Source organism: Macaca fascicularis, chromosome 7 (genome assembly GCF_037993035.2).
Source record: "Macaca fascicularis isolate 582-1 chromosome 7, T2T-MFA8v1.1".
NCBI lineage: Eukaryota > Metazoa > Chordata > Mammalia > Primates > Cercopithecidae > Macaca > Macaca fascicularis.
This window is the reverse complement of record NC_088381.1, coordinates 167,400,827-167,419,142: the sequence shown is the minus strand read 5'-3', so window position 1 is coordinate 167,419,142 and position 18,316 is coordinate 167,400,827. Positions and strand designations below refer to the sequence as shown.

Genomic DNA, 18,316 nt, shown 5'->3' with positions numbered 1-18,316 from the left:
GATGTGGCAGCAACGTAATCATCGTCTTTTTCCTTTGTGTAGCGAGCTGTCCAGATCCAAGTGCTCATTCTGTTAGTCTCCAGGGAGGTCTTCTGTTGTTTTTGGGAACAAGTGCTTCCTGGATCTTCTGCCCTTGCCTTTGCCCTGGCCTGGCAGAGCCCCTTCCTTCACTGTCTTCTAGAATGCTCTGGTCCCTCCCTCTCCACTTTGAGCCTACTCTACTGTCTGCACCTACAACTCAACTGAATTTCTCCTGTGTATCGGGTCTGGGCCTGGCCAACTCTGAGCCCCACCCTGGCTGCCCCCTGCAATCCACCTTATTCACAAGCCTGGGTCTTCTTGGCTTCCCCATCCAGTTCTCATCTGAGATCTCGTGGGAACACTTCCCCAGCTTGTGAAATGGTTGGTGATCCCTCACCAGCCTTCCTGGAACCCCATCAGTGTTGCCCAGGACATTGCGTAGAGCCCCATCACATTCCGTAGGACAATAGCCAAGGTTATGAAACTCTGACAAAATTCCACAGTATTCTACGAAGTCTTGTTTTGCATCATCCCCCTAGAGGACAGTCTTCATGGGTTAAAAGAATACAATGGTTAGGGGAAAGGGAGGGATGGGGGAGATTTGTTAAAGGATACAAAATCACAGCTAGTTAGGAGGAACAAGTTCTAGCATCCTAGAGCAATGGGGGATGACTGTAGTTAACCATAATACTTTGGCCAGGTGTGGCGGCTCACGCCTGTAGTCCCAGCACTTTGGGAGGCTGAGGTAGGCAGATCTCTTAAGCTTAGGAGTTTGAGACCAGCCTGGGCAACATGTTGAAACCCCATTTCTACAAAAATATAAAGATTAGCCAGGCATGGTGGCACATGCCTGTAGCCTCACCTACTCAGGAGGCTGAGGTGGGAAGATCTCTTGAGCTCAGGAGGTTGAGGCTGCAGTGAGCCATGATTATGCCACTGCACACCAGCCTGGGTGATAGAGTGAGACCTTGTCTCAAACAAAACAACACAAAACAACACAAAAACCCAGTAATACATTGTGTAGTTTCAAATAGCTAGAAGGAGGATATTGAACGTTACCAACACAAGGAAATGATAAACGCTTGAGGTGATGGCTGCGTTAATTATCCTGATGTGATTACTCCACATCATATGCATCAGAACATCCCTATGTACCCCACGAGTATGTACAATTGTTATTTGTCAATTAAATAAATTAAATTTAATTTAAACATAAACATTGAAAATACCATGATTAAAGAGGGTGCTGGAGTTAAAATGGACAGATGGCTTAGGATCCACTTCTTTCCACCTACCTAAAATGATTTACAATTCAAGCGGGCCAAGATGGACACATACATGAGCTACAGCCAGAATGAGTAAGACAGATGCCTCCTCTGGGAACATTTATTCATCACATGGCACTTAGAGTCAAATAAAACACAAATGCAATGGCTTAGTGGGCAATCCTAAATACTACGACACAGCAAACCCTCTCCTATCTTCCCCCACTACCACTGTGGAGTCAGAAAGGGAGCTGGAAGCATCAGCGCCTCACCATGGCCACTCTGCGATCAGAGCACCTGGGACTCCAGCACCAGCCCTACCAGCCTTCCAGAGCATTTGAGGCTCAGGTGAGAGCCTATGTGGTTCATGGAAATGACAACACACGAGCTTCAAGGAGTCTTTGGGATCATCCGGTGGTCCAGCCTCCCATAGGAACAAGGAGACGCCGAGGCCAGAGAAAAGTGACTCCTCTATGATCACAAGACTGGAGTCTGCATCTCTTGATTCTCTATCCAATTAACTAAAAGCGCAATTTTAAGAAAAGCCCACCTGTGCCTGTGCTTAGCGTCTGACAGTTGGTAAAGCATTATGCTCAGATCCTAACGTAATTCTGTGAGGTAATCAGGGTGGGGACTTTCCTTTTCGTTTTGCTGATGAGGAAACAGAGGCATGGAGAGAAGACCCGGCTCCTTGGAGATGGAGCCTGAGGTTCAGATGCACAGCCATCCCGGATACCTTTTTCCTCACCCTTCCCGTTTGGCTCGTGCCCATCCCTGCTGACTTCTCTGCAGAGAGGGTGACACTCAGAGTTGGATGGCACTTTAAGATCAGATAGTCCAGAGGCTTTATGTCACAGATGGGGGCACAGACTCGAAGGGATAATCATTGACCTGGCCAAGATTCCTCAGGTTTCTAGGGTCCAGTCCTTGGGTGCCAGTCACTGTTCCTTCCATCAGCCTGCATGTCCAGCTCCATCTCTGTTCCCTCAGAACAGACACGGAGGACTTCGGGACACTTGGTTTGGCACTTTTTTTCCCAGGACAAATTGATTTGCCCATCAATCATGGGAGCACCTGGTTCCACCTCCTCATGCCTTCTGCTCTGGTGGCCGCATTTGCTTTTCTGCCATTTTCCTCGTTTGCTGAATTAGGAGGGGGGCTCCAGGGGTTGGAGCAAGGCTCTTGGAGTGACAGGCATCAGGATATCCTTGATGGGCCCTGCTTCCTTGGGGACTGGCTTATCTGTCTTTGGGAAGAACGATCTCCCACCATCTTCCTGGTCGAATGGCTGCAGGAGTTCATTTCCCACATTTGTAGCTCTGAGATGCTCTCATTATTATCTCCCTCTTGGGCTCCTAATGATCAATTCCATTGCTCTGCCACCTTGGCCAAGTCCTTCCCTCTCTGGCCTCAGTCTTCATCTGTGTGTGTGTGTGTGTGCGCGCATGCACGCGTGTGCACACGTGTGACCTTTAAGTGCCCATCCCGGTTTTGTGGTTTAGGGCACAGCATGTTTTCACATCTAGGATGAGTGTCATGTTGGTGTGAAGGAGTCATGTCTGCAAATGGGTCCCAGTTTGCCCCATCATGCCCTTCGGTGAGGATTCCCCAGAAAACAAGGAACTCAGACCCTAGGAACATTCATACCAAGTTCAGTACTTCCTTAGACAGCTGATGCTTTCTCTTCCAGCAGCTCAGGATACAAAATGGACACACATCTCTTTTAGTAGTTAAACTAATCAGCTTCAGGGCCCCTCATCTCTGGGCACAACCCAAGAACTCTGGGTGCAGATGGAGCCTAGGCACTGGCCCCCATGTTCCCACTAATGTCACTCAGGCACTCCCCCTTGAAGCTGGAGGTCTTCAAAACGGTTACTAGAGAAGGACGGTCCCACAGCAGGATGCGCTGCGAACCAGCTTTTTAGATTATCCTTTGTGTGTGTGTGTGGTAGGGTGGTTGAATCGGACTATTCCAGAAACAAGCCCAGCCTCGAGAAACCTATCAAGATTAACCTGGCAAGATCTCTTGCTCTATGATACTTTTCCCGCTAGGAAGTCCCTGGAATCTTCTCCTGCCAGCTGATCTTAGATGGCCATCTCAGCACCTTGATTTTCAGCTCTCACTTTAACTATCAAAAGAAGAAATCGATCTCCTAGTTTTCCTTGCAGCTAAGTAAATAACTTCTGTCCAAGGAAGTATAAGCAGAAGTGTCCTGTGGAACTTCCAGGAAGTCATCTCTGAAAAGGAGGAGCTTGGCCTTCTTTGATCCTTCCTCTCTCCTGCTACCTGGACCATGGATGTGATGGCTGGAACTCTAGCAGCCACCTTAGATCATGAGGGTCACTCCTCGGTGATGGTGCAGCAAGCTAGAAAGAGCCCAGGTTCCTGAAGGCCACGTGTCTCTTGTATCAGTCCTGTATTTCATACTTCTGGATCTCTTCAATGTGAAAAAGAAATAAGTTTCTCTTGTATTTGACTCACTGTTATTTTGGGTTTTCAGTCACATGTGGTTGAACATGATTCTAACTGACACACCAGGCAAGCTTGATTTCTAAACAGAGAGGAAGTCTGAGGGTATTTGCAGACCTCGTATGTTCCCGTCCCTGTGGCAGCCATGGAGCCCGTCTTCTGTAAGGGGACACACAGATCCTTGTGTACCTTGCTTAAGAACAAGAGACAATAGTTACAATCTGTTAATCCCATCTGTTTTCCATAAGAAGGAAAAAGAGTTATATGGTGGTGACAGAAATGCTAGGCTAGATAAAGGGGTTTTCCAAGTCCCCATGACAGGGACATTGGGGACTAAGTGTACACAAAGAGGAGACACTCGTGAAACCTACTTATAAGGGATTTATTATCTACTGCTGACAGAGTTTGTAATTTTCAAAGCCCATTCTCATTCATTATAACCACATTAACTCCTGCCTCTCTTTCTCTTACCAAGTACTTCCGATGACAACATTGTTATCCTAATTTTACAGATGGTAAATTTGAGGCTCGGGAGGTGGTAGGCTTGTCCAGGTAGTAAATAGTTCAGCAGGTCTGCCCAGCTCTATTTTGTTTTGCTTTATCTTAGTGGAGGAAGAATAATCTAGCAACCAAATATCTAAGATTTTCCAGAAAAATTCCAAGCTCATCAAGTTGGTTTTTTCCCCTCCCAAAGCACACTTGTTATGGACAGATCCCACACACTAAGTTTTAATTTGGAAATATATTGGTCATAGGAAAAAAAACCTTTAAAAGTCATTATCCTACAAAGTAGCTGGTGTTTCAGAGAAGGATGGAGAAAGTTCTGGGTTCAGAGGAAGGAGCAAGTCGGAGGGCTTCTTGGAGGAGGTGATCTTTGATCAAGTATCGAAATAACACTGAATTGAGATGGAGTAATGCTCTCTGGAGACAGTAGGTGATGAGAGGAGATGATGGTGAGAAGATCATCGTGGAAGGTAGGAACATTCTGGGAAGAGGAAACAGCACATGAAGTACAAAGACAAGGGGCTCAGGTATATATATCTAAAAACCACACGCACACACATGCATGCACATACATGCACACACACATGCATGCACACATGTGATCGCACACACACATGCATGCATGCACGCACCCTGCCCCCACACAAGGCAAGTATATGTCAGCCTAATCCAAATTTAAATAAAAAACCCCAAGATATTCAATGTTACTAACAGATTAAGTAGATTCCAACCACAAGGCAAAAAAGGTCTGGTGAATGAAATAAAAGTCTAATCTACCATGTGGGTATAATATTTAACCTCAGACTTTGTAAGGCAAAACTATTAGAAGTATTTGGAGTAAGTGATAGAAATTCCTTGTAGGGAGAGCTTGGACACATCGGTTTTTTTTGAGATGGAGTTTCACTCTTGTTGCCCAGACTGGAGTATAGTGGTGTGATCTCAGCTCACCACAACCTCCACCTCCCGGGTTCGAGATTCTCCTGCCTCAGCCTCCCGAGTAGTGGGGACTACAGGCATGCACCACCACGCCCAGCTAAGTTTGTAATTCTTTTAGTAGAGACGGGGTTTCTCCATGTTGGTCAGGCTGGTCTTCAACTCCTGACTTCAGGTGACCCGTCCACCTCAGCCTCCCAAAGTGCTAGGATTATAGGTATGAGCCACCGTGCTCAGCCGACACATCATTTTTAAGCAATGAGAAATCAACTGATAAAAAAATAAGGTAATGGAGATTTTATGGTGTAATCAATAACGTGTCTTCTTTTGAATACACAAGTAAATAATGCACCTCATTTTCACCTTATTTTGAAGCATCCATGGGACACTGACCAGAACCGAGGATACACTGGTCATGAACATCCTATTGTGTTCCAAAAAACTTATATTGCACAGATCACATTTTCTGATCAAAATAAAATTAAAACATAATAACTAATTTTTTTTAAAAAGCCTTCTTAACTACTGAAACACAGAGGAACAAAATACAATCTACAGAATATTTGGAAAGTAATGAAAATAAAATAAGGATAAAGCCATTACTCAAGACAGAGTCATAGTATTAAATGCGTTGTTTACCAAAGAGAAAGCTAAAACGTGTATGATTTAGGCTGGTCGCGGTGGCCCACGCCTGCAATCCTAGAACTTTGGGAGGCTGAGGCGGGCAGATCACCTGAGGTCAGGAGTTCCAGACCAGCCTGCCAACATGGCTAAACTCCGTCTCTACTAAAAATACAAAAATTAGCCGGGTGTGGTGGGGTGCCTGTAGTCCTCAACTCGGGAGGTTGAGGCAGGAGAATCGCTTGAACCTAGGAGGTGGAGGTTGCAGTGAGCCGAGATCGTGCTGCTGCACTCCAGTCTGGCAACAGAGCAAGATGCTGTCTCAAAAACAACAACAACAACAACAACAACAACAACAAACTTGAGAAGATACAAAAAACTTTAATAATTATATAACTCACTAAAATTTTCATGAAAATGTTTTCAAAAGAAGGTTGCAGACCAGATAGTTTGTTTCTTCTTGTCTCCTCTGACTCTCAGGTAGTTTTAAATATAGGTTTTTTAGAATATTCAAGGAACAGAGTGTGTGTGTGTGTATATATATATGTATGTGTGTGTATGTGTGTGTGTATATATATAAATATAAATATAAATAACTCTTCCACAGCGTAGAAAAGATCAATGACCCAGGGCCAGACGCGGTGGCTCACGCCTATAATCCCAGCACTTTGGGAGGCCAAGGCGGGCAGATCACGAGGTCAGGAGATCGAGACCATCCTGGCTAACACAGTGAAACCCTGTCTCTACTGAAAATACAAAAAAATTAGCCGGGCGTGGTGGCGGGCACCTGTAGTCCCAGCTACACGGGAGGCTGAGGCAGGAGAATTGCTTGAACCCAGGAGGCGGAGCTTGCAGTGAGCCCGATGGTGCCGCTGCACTCCAGCCTGGGCAACAGAGAGATACTCTGTCTCAAAAAAAAAAAAAAAAAAAAAAAAGGAAAGATCAACGACCCAAATAATCTTGCAAAGTTAAAATAAGCTCATCACCAAAAATCTACCAAAGCTAACCCTTGAATATAATGATGTACCCATCTCACCTATGAACATAGATATAAAATTTCTAAATAAAACACTTACCAGTCAAATTCAATAGCATGTAAATTATTCATCGAAGTCCAGTAACCTTTGCCTCAGGAATGTAAGATCGGTTTAATGTTAAAGAAAATCTGTTAGTATAAGAAATCACATCCATAAATTACATAAGAAAAAACATACTTGATTATCTCAAAGATGCCTAAAGGCATTTAATCAAAATGAACATTTATTCTCAGTCTCAAATGATATCATTTAACATCAGATACTTTTTCCTAAGCGCTGGCCGCTGTGCTAAGTACTTGACACGGTTTATGTTATTAAATATTCACAGCAATTACTTGAGAGGCGTCCACTCTCCTATAAGTGATCGATCCCTCTATCTGCATACTAAGTCCTGTCTCTCGCCCTTCCTAGGGACCTTATATTCCATCAAGGCCTCCCCTCCTACATGTTTGTCTTCTTCTCCCCACAACATCTGGCTTCTTCCCACTCATATTCTTATTTATCTATTTATTTATTTAGACAAGGTCTCGCTCTGTTGCCCAGGCTGGAGTGCAGTGGCACAATCACAGCTCACGGCAGCCGTGACCTCCTGGGTCAGGAGATCCTCCCACCTCAGCCTCCCATGGGACACAGGGATGCACCACCAGGCCCAGCTAATTTTTAAATTTTAATTCTTTGTAGAGGCAGGGTTTCACTATGTTGCCCAGGCTGGTCTCCAACTCCAGGGCTGAAGCAATCCTTCCTTCTCTGCCTCTCAAAGTGCTGAGATTACAGGTGTGAGCTACCGTGCCCGGCCTCTCATTAATATTGTAATAAACATAAGAACTTTCTGAAAACTCTCCCTTGACCCCATATGATACTCCTATGAGCCCCCATCCTTTTCCACACAGCTCAACGTGAAAGTCTTTACACTCCTCCCAAATCTTCCTCCAGAATCACTGGCGACCTGTTTGCTGCACAGCTGACTTGCTATTATCGTTGGCATCACGCACACAATGGCACACTCGGGGGCTGCAGCCCTACCCTGGGAAGGTGAATAACAAAGGAACATGTGTGCGTACTGGGAAGGCTTAGCTTTGCTTACAAAGATGCTCCCCAAATGTAGTGGCTTAATGAAGATGCAGAGTGGCATTATCTGCGTTGGTCCTGAGTGAGCCGTTGAGCTTAGCGGGCAGTTCTGCTCCTGCTGGTGACTCAGGGATTCAGGATCTTCCTTTCATCATGTCTGTTACTAACGACAGCAGTAATCCCTCCTGTACAGATGGTGTTTTTTACTTTAAAAAGCATGGACATTTTACAAAGGCCAGGGACCCCCATGAACTATTTATTATTATCCCGCGTATGTAGAGAACAAGATTGGAGCCCAGACATGGTCAGCAAGCAGACCAGCCTCACACAGCCAGAAAGAGGGAGAGCTGGGAGCTGGGACTAGAACACAGGTTCTCTGGCTCCAGGTCCCACCACTATCCCCTAAATCACACCGCTTCTGATGGGCAGGTTGCCTTTCATAGGTTTACAAGCCTGCCTTCCTGTAACCCCTGGTCGGTGGAACCCGCCAGCAGGTGCTTTCCTTAGATTGGAGGTTCAGAAAGTCTCCTTGGTTTCTGGAACTCTCTTCCCTCTCCCTGGAGCTTTTCCAGTGGGCTCGGCAGCCCCCTCTGATAGGTATTCAGGATCCTGCCAAGAACCTTTCAAATGTTCCATGGGAAAAGGCCAGACCCGTTCACTGGGCTCCACGCTGGCCAGATACCGCCCTCTTACATGCTGCATAGAAATAAAACACGGAGGTGACAAGCAGCTTGGAGAAGTTGAAATGTCAGCGCGACACTCTGAAGTCTCCTCCGAGCATGTAACTCGGAGACGGGAAAGGTTGCCCAGAAAGCAAACTGTTAGATAGGAACTGAGGGAGGTTCCTCGTCTGGGTTCTCAGAGCCAGGAGCTCCAGGAGAGGCGGCTTTGATGCCAGGAGCCCACCCCGACTCTCAGGCAAGTGTCAGCGAGTGCTGAGCGGCTGGCTCCCCCGCCCCCGGGGCTCTAGCCTTGCCAAGCCACTTGTGGCTCCTGGAAGCTCTCACCCCTCACCTCCAGCATCCCCTTCCTGAATGGCCTCCTGCCCTGCTGTCCGCTCAGCACTGCCAGGAGCTCACTAGGGACAGAGACTGCACCTTGCAACCCCGAAGGACCTAGCTGGGGTTCTGGCACAGAGGAGCTCAATCAATATTCGTCCAATGAACAAATGCCGCTTCCTGGAGCTCATTGTTCTGGGTGAACCAGAGGCCAAGCCTTCATGTCCGTCCCACCGCCAGCTGGTAGCCTGAAGAAAAGGCCACAGGGGTAAGGACAGCGGGCTGCTGCTTCGCTGGGCCTGGATTTCCTCATCTTACAAAGGTGGGGATGGGTGACCTCAAGGGTATCTCTCGGGACCAACTCTGTGCCCAAATGTGGAGCCACCTGAATTGTCCCTTCTCCTCGCAGGTGTTGTCATAGAAAGCCTCTCCCTGGCCCTGGTCTCCTCTTGGATTTGACTTTTCCTAACTTCCCAGCCTTGACTTTGGCTGTTCCTCTATGTCCACAACCCTCTTCTCCTTCCAGACCTTAGAAGAGGCCCTGCAAGTGAGGAGCCCCAGAGCTCAAGTTCTGCCGGCCTCGCAGAAAACTCACCCGGTGAGTAGTGTCCATGCGTGCGTGTCTGTGTGCTGGCATGTGTGGGCGTGTGTGAGCATGTGTGTGTGTGTGCTGGCATGTGTGGGCGTGTGTGAGCATGTGTGTGTGTGTGCTTGTGTGTGTGTGTGTGTGTGCTGGCATGTGTGAGCATGTGTGTTTGTGTGTGTGTGTGCTGGCATGTGTGGGCGTGTGTGAGCATGTGTGTGTGTGTGCTGGCATGTGTGGGCGTGTGTGAGCATGTGTGTGTGCGTGCTGGCATGTGCGGGCATGTGTGTGTGTGAGTGCTGGCATGTGTGGGCGTGTGTGTGTGCTGGCATGTGTGGGCATGTGTGTGTGTGTGTGTGCTGGCATGTGTGTGTGCTTGTGTGTGTGTGTGTGCTTGTGTGTGTGTGTGTGCTGGCATGTGTGAGCATGTGTGTTTGTGTGTGTGTGTGCTGGCATGTGTGAGCATGTGTGTTTGTGTGTGTGTGTGCTGGCATGTGTGAGCATGTGTGTTTGTGTGTGTGTGTGCTGGCATGTGTGGGCATGTGTGTGTGTGTGTGTGCTGGCATGTGTGAGCATGTGTGTTTGTGTGTGTGTGTGCTGGCATGTGTGAGCATGTGTGTTTGTGTATGCTGGCATGTGTGGGCATGTGTGTGTGCTTGTGTGTGTCTGTGCAGGTCCCACTCTGGGCTTTTTCAGAAGCAAAAGGAGATATACCGGCAGGCAGGTGAAGGCCTTGGTAACCAGACATCCTGCTGTCATCGCTGTTCACCTTTCCTTTTAATCCATTTTTAAAGTATTGATCGTCGTGTCTGAAAATGCTGGAACGGCAGTCCCGGATCTCTGAGCCAAAGAGCTGTGTGAACTGTGAAAACTGTCTACCCCGTGTGGGAGGCAGAGATGGTTTCCTATTTTAATCCTCTCTAAGACTCCAAAGGTTAGCGGTTTATGTAGATCAAACTGCAGGGTTGCACATGAGCCCTTTGCAGATGTTCATGGGGGGCCGACTCGGGGAGACTCCTTTTCCAAGTGGCCTGGCGACCCCTTGAACAGATGTTCCCAACTTGGCGTCTCCTCCTGCATGAGAACCTCAGAGCTGCGAGGAAACTTAAAAAGTCCCAATTCACAACATGGTGAAACCCCATCTCTACAAAAAATCCAAAAACTTAGCTGGGCATGGTGGCGTATGCCTGTAGCCCCAGCACTCAGGAGGCTGAGGTGGGAGGATTGCTTGAACCTGGGAAGTCAAGGCTGCAGTGAGCTGTGACTGTGTCACTGCACTCCAGCCTGGATGACAGAGTGAGACCCTGTCTCAAAAAAAAAAAAGGAAAAAAAAAAAGAAAGGCCCAGTTCAGTGAGTGTGGGTGGCATGTCCATGGTCACATGGGAAGAGAAATGTAAACCCAGGTGTGTCCAGCCCCAAAGGAGGAGGAGAACAAGACGAGGGCGTGAGAGGGGACGGTGGCAGGCACAGAGGCACAGGGCGTGGAGGCCAGGTGAGGAGATGGGGTTTCCTGCACGCATGGGAGCCACGGCTGGTTTTCGCGCAGGACAGATGCAAGCTCTTTGGCATATTTTAGGGAATTCATCTGACTTCCACGTCCAGAGTAGAGCTCTGGAGCAGGAGGGTGAGACAGAGGCCGGGCCCTGGGGCCCTGGGGGAGCCACAGCAGCTACAGCAGCAGGGTATGTTGAAGAACGCTTGAACCGAGAGCTGGGCTTCTGTGGGTGGGGAAGGGTGGGAAGAGCATTTCTGGCAGAAGAAACTGTGCACAAAGGCCTGGGGGGAGCCTGGCCGCGCGTGGGGGTTGTGCGTGGCGTGACGGGAAGGTCCCCGCCAGCAATGGAATTGGTGGAAGCTGGGAGGCCAGGCAGGCCCAGTGCGGAGAGCCTCAAATGCCGTGGGGCTCCTGGCCTCGCTCCTGAGGGCCTCCGTCCTTTCCAGGCCGGGGTATGTGCCCTAACGGATGTGCACGGGACGGACACCCCATGTCAGTGGAGGGGGCGGATTGCTCAGGGCAGGGAGAAGCACAGCCGGGGCGAAAGTGGGGAACAGGGGAGTCTGCTCTCTCCAGGTGGCTCTGTTCAGTGGGGACCAAGGCCATGATGACATGGTGGGACAGGAGCCGGTGAAACGCCTAGTGTGTGTGGTGAGCTGGGGAACTCTGCGGATAGGCGGCCGAAGGGTAGGCCTTTATACAAGCTTGTTCCCCATCACTGCTCCCACCCTCCTGCACTGTCTCTGGCCACGTGAGTGGGACCAGGGTGACCAGCTGGAGGGGCTCTCACTCTTCCCTCCAAAGTCTATGGCAGGGCAGGGACCTGCAGCACCCAGCACCCCAAGGTCCAGGGGACAAGCCCAAGCACTGACTTCTCCTGAGCATGGCGATGGGTGACCCTTTCCCTGGGGCCTCCTTGGACACCCGCTGGATTTCAGACTCAGGATGTGGTGACAGTGTCCACATCCCAGCTCTCCCCTGCCAGGGGTGACAGTGTGATGGCACCCATGCAGGTGGCACGCACACTCCTCTGCCCTCTCTGTCTGACTCAGGTGGCCCTCAGCACAGTCCACCTGTCTGAGAACCATCAGTACACATGTCCTTGTCCTATTTGTCCCCCAAGGAAGTCACCTCTGCAGGTTCAGTCCTGGGCACGCCCCCGACCTGGCTCCTTTCCTTACCTCTTCTTCGAGGAAGACTCCATTTCATAGATGGGAAAACCGAGTCTCACAGAGGTGTGTTTAAACAGCACAGCCAGTGAAAGGCAGAGCTGGGGGGCACACACCTCCTGGCAGCATAGGAGAACTTGTCATTTAGGAATTTGGGCTCTGGAGTCAGGCCACCTGGGCTCACGTCCCACAGCCAGCCCCAGCAAACCACCCAGCCATGTCCCTTCTTCTCGTGTCAAAGTAGAGGGCAGTGCTAGTGACTGCCGAGCAAGGGCAGGTGAGCGGACACGGAAGCGTGAGAGGATGTCTGTCTGCTATGTACAAAATGCTCAGCACGAGTGGCCATCAGCCTCACCTGACTCCTACCTCAAAGGCAAGATGTTGGCTTATCTCATTGTACACGTTCAACTAGCACTCGTTCCCACCAAATTTCCACCCAAATCTCTACTCACTTGCTAAGGCTGCTGTATTAGTCCATTCTCACGCTGCTATGAAGAAATACCTGAGACTGTGTAATTTATAAAACAAAGATGTTTTCTTTTTTTTTTCTTTCCTTTTTTTTTTGAGATGGAGTCTCTCTCTGTTGCCCAGGCTGGAGTGCAGTGGCTTGATTGATCTCAGCTCACTGCAACCTCTACCTCCTGGGTTCAAGTGATTTTCTTGCCTCAGCTTCCCAAACAGCTGGGATTACAGGTGTGCACCACCATGCCCAGCTAATTTTTGTGTTTTTAGTAGAGACAGGGTTTCGCCACGTTAGCCAGGCTGGTCTCGAACTCCTGACCTCAGGTGATCTGCCCACCTTGGCCTCCCAAAGTGCTAGAATTAGAGGCATGACCCACCGTGCCCGGCCAAGGAAAGAGGTTTAATTGACTCACAGTTCTGTCTGGCTGGGAAGCCCCAGGAAACTTACAATCATGGCGGAAGGGGAAGGGAAAGCAAGGCACCTTCTTCACAGGGCTGGGGAAAAAGTGCCAAGCAAAGGGAGAAGAGCCCTTTATAAAACCATCAGATCTTGTGAGAATCCACTCACTATCACGAGAATAGCATAAGGAAAACCCCTGTGTGATTCAGTCACCTCCCGCTGGGTCCCTCCCATGACATGTGGGGATTATGGGAACTACAATTCAAGATGAGATTTGGGTGGGGACACGGCCAAACCATATCAGCTGCCATCGCAAAGCAACGCACACTGGGCAGTGTAATAATAGATGGTTGTTGTCCTGCAGTTCTGGAGGCTGGGGCTCTGAGATAGAGGGTTCGGCAGGGCTGGCTCTGTCCTGCTCTGTCTGAGGCCAGTCTCCTGGCTTCTGGTGATCTGTGACTTCGGTCGGCTGGTAGAGGCATCATTCTGATTTCTGCCTTTATCGTCGTGTAGGGCTCTCCCAGGAGGCTGTCTGTGTCCAGACCCGGCCTTTCATAAGGACACAACAGTGTCTGATCAGGACCCACCTCATAACCTCTTTTTTTTTTTTTTTTTCTGAGACAGAGTCTTGCTCCGTTGCCCAGTCTGGAGTGGGCACTAACCAGTAACCCCACTAACCTTTGGAGTTAATGGCACGATCTCGGCTCACTGCAACCTCTGCCTCCTGGGTTCAAGCAATTCTTCTGCCTCAACTTCCCGAGTAGCTGGGATTACAGGCACCCACCACCACACTGGCTAATTTTTGTATTTTTAGTACAGACAGGGTTTCACCATGTTGGCCAGGCTGGTCTTGAACTCCTGACCTCTTGATGCACCCGCCTCGGCCTCCCAAAGTGCTGAGATTACAGGCGTGAACCACCGTACCGGGCGACCTCATCTTAACCTGATCATCTCCAAGGACCCTATTGTGTCTCTGCCCATGAACACTGATGGTCTGGGTGGAGAATGAGACACAACAGAGGCAGGTGCAAGATGGGGCAGTGTGTGCCCTGAGATGGGAGGTGCGGAGGCCCCAGGACAGGAGGGTTCTGGGCTGCAGTGGCCTGTCACACAGTTGGTGCTCCCTGCCTTTTTGTTGGTAGATGAGTGAATGAGAAGAGATCAGAAAATCTAGGGCTGTCCTGCTTGGCGCTGAGAAACATGGAAGCTGCTTAAAGACACAGGAAAGAATTTCTCTCCCCCAGGCTCCAGAGCCTTGGGTGTTGAAAGATCAAATTCCTGGAATTCATCTCCTCTGTCTACTCGGGCTGTCCCCTCATCAAGCACAGGGACTGGGGAGAGACTGGCAACATGTTAGAGCCTGGCGGAGGGGCTGAGCTGGCCTCAAGTGCAGCCTGGATTCCAGACGCTGCCAAAACCGGCTTGATGTATGTTTGGTCTCAGTGTAGAATCTTTCCATCATCCAACTGTCCTTGTCTCGAAACTGGAGGGGGAGTCCCTTTGAAATTGATGTCTGGCTTTCTACAGCCACGGAATTAATAGTTACTAGTGTGCCGAGTCACCATCCTGCAGAGGTAAAGCCTTCCCCATGGCCCAAAGCGGGGACATGCAGCCTTGCCGGCCGTGCAGACTCTGCTGTTGCTTTTTCCCTCCTCCCTGCATGGGCTGCTCCATTTCACACCCTGTGGAAGCTGAAGCTGGCATCTTGGAGGTTTTGTGGGGCAGGGGTCCCGTGATGGGGCCACATGGAATTCTTCAGTGGGTTCAGTGGCTAGAACAGGACTGTCACCCCGTGTAATCCTGGCAAATCACGTTCCCTTCCTCTCTGAGCCTCAGTGTTCCTATGTACTGAGTTTCAGGCTTAAGTGATGTCTTAGATTTGAAGCCTGGGGCTTGGATGAATTTTATGCTATTGTGCAGCTGTGAAGACCTTATAAACTGTTCTTATGGATCACTTGGTCACAACCTGTCATTTGGGGAAAGCTTGGCACTGAGATGATGTTGAGTCTCACAGCAGGAGGAACAGTGGATCATGTGCTCATTCTCTTGCTCATTCTCTCACGTCCAGCAAGGTCCCCTCTGTCCTGTACAGCACAGTCAGGAGACAGTGGCTGGTCAGGCAGTCCCGTCTCCACCTCTTCCTTCCTCTGGCCCTCATTCTCTGATGGCCCCTCGAAGCACAGCACAAATAAAATGGCAACACTTGAACTCCAGCCAATGGCAAGTTCAACTGGGTCCTTTTTGGCATTAACCAGAGAGGCCTGCTCAATGTCTAACCTTGGAAGACCAAATCACTCTTCTAACATAATGTCTGCTCAGCTGGCATCCCTGAAAGTCAGACTTTGTGAGCATCTCAAGTGTGTGGATGATTTTGTTCTAGGCTCCATCAATGAGCAAATCTTTGCTGTTTGTTGAGCAAATGGATGCATATTTATTCTGGAGAAGACTGGCTGTTAGCTGAGCCTCTCCATTCTGCTAATCTTGACACTGGCCAGATCATCTGCTCTATCCATAAGCAGAATCACTGGGTTTTGGGTGGAGGACTAAACTTCAGATGGACAAGCAGGGTCCTTGCAATGAGAAAACCGGCCTGAAAGTGAAGCAGATCGCTCAGGTCACACAATAACCTGATGTAGCAGACGAGGTCCTGCCTCTCAGTCCAGGACACCTGCCCCTTACGACCGTCTATCACAGGTCATCAAGCATGTCTGCTGGGGTTTGAGGTTTGTAGGCCCCCTAAACAGAAGCCTCTTGCCCACTGGGTGGCCACAAAACCAGCACATCCACTGAGGGCTCTTCAGGCCCATGGCCCAAGATGTCTGCCCTTCAGGAACCTTGGAGGCCACACAGATGCCATGGGAGAGGTAACCTGGAGTGGCTCAGGTCACTTGTTGGAAAACCAGGGCCACAAGCATCATGCGATAGGCATGGATAGATCGTGCTCCAGCAATGTGGTCTCATTCAAAGCTGAGCACCAAGGGAACAAGGCACTTCGGTCCAGGCAGAGGAGAGAGGAGAGGGGACAGAGAGGAGAAAGAGGGCCCTGCCAAAGGTGGGAGGCTGCCCAGGGGCCTGGCACACACAGTAGGACCACTGGGGGGAGACTCATGCAGACAGTAGGGCAGGGCAGACAGGCTGGCCCCATTCCTAGTCTCTGTCCATCCCTCTGAATCTGAAGGAAGCAAGGGAATCGGAAGGAAACAGAATGGCAGGAAAACAGGATGAAGCCGTGAGTGAGGCAGACGCACGGAACGCATGCAATGATCACATGGGATAGGCACTCGAGCCGTGCTCATCATTTACCTGAATTCAAATGTAACCAGGAGTTCTTTTATTTTTATTTGCTAAATCTGGAAACTCACAAAGGAGGTGGGGTGATGGCATTGCCAGCATCCTCAGTCTACCAATGACACCAGGAACCTTCCCGGCAGCATCTTATGCTCCCCTTGACGTGGGCCAGGCCACGACGCCAAAGTGCAGGCCCGCAAAAGCCAGTATCCTGGGCCAGGTAAGCGGACGCTTGGATGCCGGGCTCTCACTTGGGCCCCTGGTGGCTGTGATGGTTGATTTTACTGTGTTAACTTGACTGGGCCATGGGGTGCCCAGATATGTGGTCAGACATTACCCTGGCTATGTCGGCGAGGGTATTTCTGGACGAGACTAACACCTGAGTTGGTGGATTAAGTAAAGCAACTGCTCCTGCCCAGTGCAGGTGGGCCTCATCCAATCCGTTGAGGGTCTGAATAGAACAAAAGGCTATTGGAGACCCTCCCCCAGGTAAGAGAGAATTCTCCCAGCCTGGTGGCCTTTGAGCTGGTACATTGGCATTCTGCTGCCTTCAGACTTGAATGGAAGCATCAGCTCTTCCTGGGTTTCCAGGCTGCAGACTCACCCATCTCCAAAACTGTGACAGTCAATTCCTTTATATATTAACCTATGTGCTATAGATCTACATATCCTACTGGTCCTGTTTCTCTGAAGAACCCTAACACGGTAGCTATGGTGAGAGGCACTCCGACACCTCCTTCAGCTACAGCTGTTCCCTGTGGCCGGCACCACAAGCCCAGTGTGTTGGGCACAGGTGGCCTCACTCCAGGCAGTGGCGGCACAGGGTGGACTTGACATGGGCCACCCACGAAGTTCGTCACGTGCCTGCCTGGTGACGGATGGGCTCCTAGAGCCCTGATTTCTCAGGAGGCAAAAACGCCTTTTGTTTCTTTCAAAACTTGTTGGGATGGCACAAATCTGCTTTTCCAAAGTGAGGCAATGCCATATTCCAGGATGGGAGACAGGGAGGAGGCATGAGCCACGCTCGCTGTCCACACCATTCCATTTTGGTTTTTAATTCTTAGGAGGACCTCAGGAACCCAGGATCTGATCACTACGGCCCTTGGTTTATGCTGTGTGCTCACGACTGGTCCAGTGTGTTTCTTCTTATGTGCGTATGTGTATAATAAACCCTGTGAGCCCACCACCAACACGAGAACCACAGCATCGTCCATCACTTGCTTCTACTGAGGGCCTGTGCTCTCCCTCACCCAGGTGACCACACTCCTGAATCCTGCATTTAAACTAAAAGGACAACTATATAGTTTTTCATATGTAGGTATTTGAAAAGGTATGATGTTTAGTTTTACTGTTTTTTAAATTTCATTTTTCGTTTCTCTTTCCATTGTTCCTGGAACCATGTTGAGTCAGGCTTGCTGTGACTCCAGCAAGATGGGTGAGCAGAGGCTCTGCACAGTGAGTGGCGAGCTGGGGTCTGAACCCCAGCCTGTGCAGCTCTGCGGCTGCGCTCCCTTAGCTCTGGGCAGCTGGCTCCCCGATCAGCTCCAGTGGGCAGGCTGGGTCTGCTTCGCCCAACACAGAATCACCAGGGGCTGGTGCATGGAAGGTGCCTATTTGTTGAGTGAAATCGTTTCATGATGTCTACACATATCAGAATATCACATTGCACTCTATTAATAGATGCAATTATTGTCAATTAAAAATAAAAATTAAAAAAGATTATTTGTTGAGTAAACAAGCATCCTGCCTTGCAAGCCTACAGTGGAAAACAGGCATCATAGTGCCACGGACAGCTGAACGGCGGCTGGAGTGTCTTCACAAAAGACACCATCGAATTTCCCAATTAACCTTTTTTTCGATAAGGGAAACTCAAACATGTTTCTCATTTCACAAAATCAGGGGGTACAAACAGCATCACGACTCTGGCCACAAGGCAGCATTTCGGTGTTTCAGCGTCACCTCCTCCGGCAGAAAGCAAAGACCGCCTCAAGCGGGATCCGA

General features: G+C 49.6%; 1 long non-coding RNA gene across 1 annotated transcript; it reads left to right on the top strand.

The window, feature by feature from the left end:
• The first annotated feature begins 9,106 nt into the window (after positions 1–9,106).
• On the top strand, positions 9,107–17,971 carry LOC123574640 (uncharacterized). The gene is made up of 3 exons (XR_006699686.2): positions 9,107–9,515; positions 16,394–16,535; positions 17,380–17,971. It is a non-coding gene; the product is annotated as an uncharacterized lncRNA (long non-coding RNA).
• The last annotated feature ends 345 nt before the right edge of the window (positions 17,972–18,316 follow it).